Source organism: Maylandia zebra, linkage group LG23 (genome assembly GCF_041146795.1).
Source record: "Maylandia zebra isolate NMK-2024a linkage group LG23, Mzebra_GT3a, whole genome shotgun sequence".
In the NCBI taxonomy this organism is placed as follows: Eukaryota; Metazoa; Chordata; class Actinopteri; order Cichliformes; family Cichlidae; genus Maylandia; species Maylandia zebra.
Genome location: NC_135188.1, coordinates 24,600,511 through 24,607,075, shown reverse-complemented (window position 1 = coordinate 24,607,075; position 6,565 = coordinate 24,600,511). Strand labels below are relative to the sequence as shown.

At 42.0% G+C, this 6,565-nt stretch overlaps 1 non-coding gene across 1 annotated transcript; it reads left to right on the top strand.

Moving 5' to 3' along the window:
- The first annotated feature begins 4,547 nt into the window (after nucleotides 1–4,547).
- Nucleotides 4,548–4,620, top strand: trnar-ccu (transfer RNA arginine (anticodon CCU)). The gene has a single exon. It is a non-coding gene; the product is annotated as a tRNA-Arg (tRNA).
- Nucleotides 4,621–6,565: the final 1,945 nt, after the last annotated feature.

Sequence of the window (6,565 nt, the reverse complement as noted above, 5' to 3'; positions counted from 1 at the left end):
ATGTCTGAGTAATTGCAGTCAGACAATTGTTACTTTTCTTAAAAGTAACAAGTACGTTACAGCATTTGGCAAAAGCCTAACAGTGGTCACCAAAATGATATTTTTCCTAGCTGAAAGGAAGTGCTGTCCTATTTTTACTCTTTTCTTCTAACAAAAAAACAAAAAACAGATTTACCCATAAAATGTAACAGTCTGCTTGTCTCAGCGATGAGAAGTACAGCCCCACATGCTTGCTAGAGTGACTGTACATTATTCTTGGTTAACTCTACCCACCTTGGAAACAGTTGGCAACACTGGCTCCGATCCAGCAAGAGGAGAAATTCATACCATTTTTTCCCTGTCTTAACGTTTGTGGTTCTTTTTCTGTTTACTGTGGTAGTTATGATGATTTAAAGTGGAACCAACTTTAGTTTCATGTGAATAAGTGCATATAAAATCTGCACTGAGACTTTAGATGGGGCATATCAGCGCAAACACCTCATACTAGCTGTCAGCACGAGCACGGTGGTGGAGGGGTGATGATTTCGGCACCTTGCAGTCACTGAGTCAGCCATGAACTCATCTGTATGCCAAATTACTCTAGAGTCGAATGTGAGACATCTGTCCAACAGATAAAGCTTTCACCAAACTGGGTCATGCAACAGGACAATGATCCCAAGCACAGCAGCAAATCTACAACAGAAGAACAACAAAGAAAAGAATCAAAGTGTTATTATGGCCCAGTCAAAGTCCAGATGTGGCACGGTAAGAGAGCTATGCATGAACAAATTCTCACAAACCTCACTGAACTGAAGCAGATTTATAAATCAGAATGGGCCAAAATTCCTCCACGACAAAACAAGAAACCAATAAAGTCACACAGAAAAAGATTGTTTCAAGTTATTGCTCCTAAAAGTGTTTTTCTACAAGCTGCTTTTAGCTTCCAAAGGACTGGAAAAACTTTTTGTCACAGGACTGTAGAAAGCTCCAGATTTGTCGTCACTGATGTTTCTGAGCCCTGACACACAACAGTAGGTAAGCAAATACGATGCGATTGCTCCCATGAGCCAGTGCATCCATGCATCACGGCAAACGGCATAAAGATAAATGTTTCCCGACATCTTCACTCAGTTTCAACTTGTTGCCACATGTCAGCGGTGTCTTCCTGCCACTGGAAATGACTTCCTGTCTCTTATGGATTTATAGTCGCTTAGCAGATGTGAACATCTGGCTGCACAGGAGTTAGCAAGTGAATTTATGGGAGCGCATCTATAGCATTTGCAGCAGATTTTTATCCCTGTGTTTTGTTAGCGGGACATGAAAAGGAAAAAGCGGGAGTAAACAGAAAGAACTGATAGGATCCAGATTAAAAAGCCCGAGGTTGTTATAGGTAATGAACCTACACTGTGTGTGTGCAGCTATTGTCGCCTATAATTGCAGTGATGTTCTTCAGCAGCCGAGAAATGCCAAAGAGGACCCCTCAAACAAAAACACCTGCCTCGGCTGTCGTTTTGCTACAATATTTCCTTCCTGGCAATCCCCTGCCTCTCTGCCTTTCACACACTCCCCCCCTCCTCCTCCTGCCAAGGGTCCATGAGCGAATATTTTTGTATTTTTTTATAGAAAACAGAAGAAGAAGTGCCAGTTGGGAGACAAAAGGAGAAAGTGGTGACATTATGATGTGCCCGTGATGTTAATTAAAAGAGGAGAATGAGTCCATTCAGCAGCGTTTTACCGATCCCTGAACAATAACCTTTTGTGTTAAAGAGAAATGTGATCTATACCAACCCTGTAAGAGGTTTACATTAAACCCAGCAAGCTGTACAATGAAATGTCACTCTCCTGCCATCTCTGCAAGGATTCAGGCTCACGCAGTGATGTGTTTATGTGAGGTGAAGCGTTAACGCTGCGTTTCATTTTATTTCCTTTGCTTGTCACTTAAGCATTTTGTTATTGGTACTGTATATCACACCGCTCTATGTTTTCTTGTCATTTAGGTCTCCGTTATCCAATTCAGCTTTGTCTTTGCTTGTCATCTTTTTTGAAGGAGATGAAGAGGGGTCTTTTGTTTTTTAAATATAAAGGCCCTTAGGGTTTGTTTTATTTCATGTCAAGAAAATTTATATTTTTGATGTACTATATCACTGAGCATGTAAATACTATAAGCCAATCAAGCGTTCGGATGCTGGTGGATGTCAGGCGTGCATTCTGTCAGTTTCTATCTTGTTGTCAGAGGCAGGATGAATGCATTAAGACGACTTCTGTACGCTGCTTTCATCAGATTCCTCTCTTTGAGACATGTGGAGGTACAAAAAATACACCGAAAAGCTCATCAGCCCATAAACACATCAAGTCATTAAGAGAAGTCTCGAACTTCTTGGCATTGTTCGACCTTTTTTGGGAAAGCTTCCAGGGGGTGGAAATCTGTTTCCGCAGGCTCGGTAATGTTCAGATGTGGTGATTCAGAGGGACATGAAAGGTATTTCACTCGCTCATGCTGTTCATGAGTCCACTTGCCAGCGTGAGTGGGGGCATTATTTTGAAATATGAAAATTTCATGAATGAAAAGCTCTTGCACCACGGGGTGTACCTAAGGAAATGGCCTCTTACTCCTTATTATTTCACCATGTGGAGGAATTACTGGGCTTATGACTCCCACAAGATTGCTACGATACATTTAAAGACCAGGCTGCACATTTAACTGTTACAACAATCTGCTGCAGGCATATATGACTTTCTTAGAATGGCAGCAGGGAGACAATTTAGGTCAAGAGGACTACCACTTTGGTCCAAATGAAATAGTGTAAAGCTACACTGAATTCACACCAAAGCACATAAAAGGCGTCTCAAGTCCTGGATTTTTGTTGCTGCAAAAAACATTTGAGAAAAATAACTAATCTTATGAACTGCCTTGACATAGTGAAGAATATCTAAGGTATCCTTCACAGACTGCTCAGCGACCCCAATGCAACCTCCGGTTATGAGGATCAAAGCCGACTATAGATCGCCAGGTTGCAATTCTTATTGATGGAAACAACAGCTGCAGATCCATCATGTAAGTCTCTCATTCCACCACATACCAATGGTGTATTGGATTGAGATCTGGTGACTGTGAAGTCATTCTCATTGTCATGTTTAAGAAATTCGTTTGAGATGATCTTAGCTTTGTGACACGGCGTGTTATCAGAAGATGGTACACTGTGGTCATATAGGAATGGACATCGTCAGCAACAACACTGTTCATTGGTGTTTAACTAATGCTTCGTTGGTACTAACACTAGCATCCCCAGGCTTCTACCTTTCTACCTATAAAACCCGAGAGCAGTCAAATGGTGGAAGTGGAAGCTAAATTGGCTAAATTGACCGCGGAGTCATCATTTTGCGTTTCTACCTTTAAAAGCCGGAGAGCAGTCAGTCAAATGCTGGAGTCATTCATATGTATATTAGGTCGTTACCTAGGAATTCTAGGTAACGACCTAAGGTAACGACAAGGTACCACATGTGTACCTGTAGCAGTGAACACATCGCACAGTGGCCTGATTTTTTTTGCATCTGTGTACTTGGATTTTAGGTCGCAAGCCACCCAAAACTTGCTCCATGCACCACTCAGCAGGCCATTTGTAAATATGTGTACAAATGGTTGGTTTTTTGTACTGTTTTTATCAATAAATGTCAGCAACAAAGGACATACACCCATGTGTGTTGATTTCTCCCTAAGATGGCAAACTGAAACACTGAAACACTCCACTCCCCCACCCCCTCAATCACTCACTGAGTGATTGAGGGGGTGGGGGAGCTGCTAAAAGCGGTGAGCTTCCTTTTGTGTTTCATCTTGATGCATTCTCAATCATCCAGGGAAACAAATCTCCAAAAGTCACCAACTTGGAGTGTTTCAGTTTGCCATCTTAGGGAGAAATCAACACACATGGGTGTATGTCCTTTGTTGCTGACATTTATTGATAAAAACAGTACAAAAAACCAACCATTTGTACACATATTTACAAATGGCCTGCTGAGTGGTGCATGGAGCAAGTTTTGGGTTGCTTGCGACCTAAAATCCAAGTACACAGATGCAAAAAAAATCAGGCCACTGTGCGATGTGTTCACTGCTACAGGTACACATGTGGTACCTTGTCGTTACCTTAGGTCGTTACCTAGAATTCCTAGGTAACGACCTAATATACATATGAATGACTCCAGCATTTGACTGACTGCTCTCCGGCTTTTAAAGGTAGAAACGCAAAATGATGACTCCGCAGGGGTCTAAGGTAGAAAACCAAAATGACTGCTCTCCGGGGGTCTAAGTGCTAAGCGGCCCAAAGTGTGCTAAGAATCAGAGCTGTTTTAATTAATTGTCACATGAAATCAGCAAGATGCTCCAAAGACTCTTTAAAGGCTTAATGTTTAATGTAATAGAGCCAGTGATCCAGATCTTAGTTACTCTCTAGTCCTTGGGTGGTTTCCTGTCCACAAACAACAGGAACATCTAAACACAGTGGAGCTCAGAGCACAGCTCAGGAGCTGAACCAACTGAACAATATGCAGTATGTTTGGGTTCACTGCGTGCAGCCCCAGTGGCCTAATGGATAAGGCACTGGCCTCCTAAGCCAGGGATTGTGGGTTCGAGTCCCATCTGGGGTGCCTTTCAGCAGAGTGGCGCAGCGGAAGCGTGCTGGGCCCATAACCCAGAGGTCGATGGATCAAAACCATCCTCTGCTAACACTTTTAGACAACTGGTTGAACCCTGAGTAATGGGCCTCAAGTGTGCCGAGAAAATCATCACACCAACATAAACAGCACAATGGCTTCATGCTTTTTATGCCACCTCATGTTGTAGCCAATTTAGTTTACATGTCCACTGTTTTAATCGAGTACCCGAACAGTTGTACCTAATAAAGTGTGCATCTCTCTAGCTGACCATGCTTATTCTCCGCCCCTTACCTGTTTGATAGATGTAGGTACTTTTACACCTTTAACATCAATGAAATTTTTTTTATCAATTAGGTGGATTGGCCCCACCGGACGAATCACAGTGATTAATAATTCTGATTAGATGCCGATATTGTGATTAACAACATTTTTTTCCTCTATCATTTAAAAGATTTTCACTTTTCAGATGAAACATCTCAACCTCCACGAGACAACTTGTTTTTTTGTTGTTCTTTTTTCTTGAGGATTAAGTTTCCATCAGTCACTCTTGGTGACTTTGGATTCACATTTCTGTGGCGTTTCATGTTGTCACAACTTTTCACTCTGTTCCCTTTGTGGCGCTTTATTATTGCGGTTTTGTCTCGCAGTACAAAGACTGTATGGATTCTTTGATATGTCAGCGATGCAAATACAATGATGGCTTGAAATGACAAGAAACAGAAAGGAGCTCATACTCTGACAGCAGAACTAGGCCAATTTATATAGCAAATGATTGGTGCCATTCGTTTTAGCGCGCACGGAAGCAGTTGTTCACTTATACGGCGAGCAAAATATTAACAGTGTGTTCATAAGTAATTAGTCTGAACTCTAACCTTTCTTCCTTTCAGCACCCAGTCTGCTGGCTGTCTCTCTAACTCGCTGTAAGAAAACGAGCAGCTTGTTTCAGCCTCAACAACCCCTGAAACAGTCGCCATAAAGTAAACACACTAGAAATCTTATAAAATTGTGGATGAGGTGATGACTATGGGACATTTAACCATATTTTCGTACATTTAATAAACAGATAAACAATTAAATTACAGAAAGTTCCCTTTTTTTATACTGTTTCCTTAAAAATGTATGTTTTTTTTAATGGTGGCTTTACAGTAAAAATTGACTTGCATTTCGCTTCTTTTTCTTATATTGAAATATTTCATGAATTAAAAGGGTATTTAAAGTTATTTACACTGACAAAAAGGGAAGTTTTACTGGTGTGGGCCACAATGTAAAATGAGTTTGACATCTCAGCTGTGGAGGAAAGCGAGGTGTAGGAGTTGGAAAGAGTGGAAAGGGCGGAGGGATCATCCAATGCAGCGACCTCAGTTGATCGTGCGAGCGGGGGGGAAAGTCTTTGAGTTAAGTTTTAATTTTTACTGAAAAAATCTCAGTTCTCTGACTAACAGACTTGCCAAATCTCAGCCAAAGTTCTGGTCTAACCTTGACCACGTTTCGTTTTCCAAACTTTTGCTGCTCGGATCGCTCATGGGTGTCCTCCCACTGTGTACTTGTACTTGTGCAACAAGACGGATGCAGAAAGAAGAGAATCGTAAGTGCATCCTAAGCAGTCCAGGGCTCCGCAGGCCTGTGCAAACCTGTAGGTGGTGATGAACAATTACTTAGACACACTCTGTTTGTTTTCCTCTGGAGGGAAAGAGGTTGGAGTGCATTTTTCTTTCATACAAAAACATAAAACTGCTCTCTGTTTTGGCCCTTTAGGATACCGTAGGTAAACAAAATTTGTAATATTTACTCGGCTGCAGTCACCCGGGTACTTGTGTCGGCAGTGGCTCCAGCTTGTTGCAGCATCGGGTACATCTGAGCGGTCTGCAGGATCTGAGGCATCACTGGGGAGGCTGTGCTGGCACGGATGAGGAAACGGGAGAAGGAAAGTGGGAAA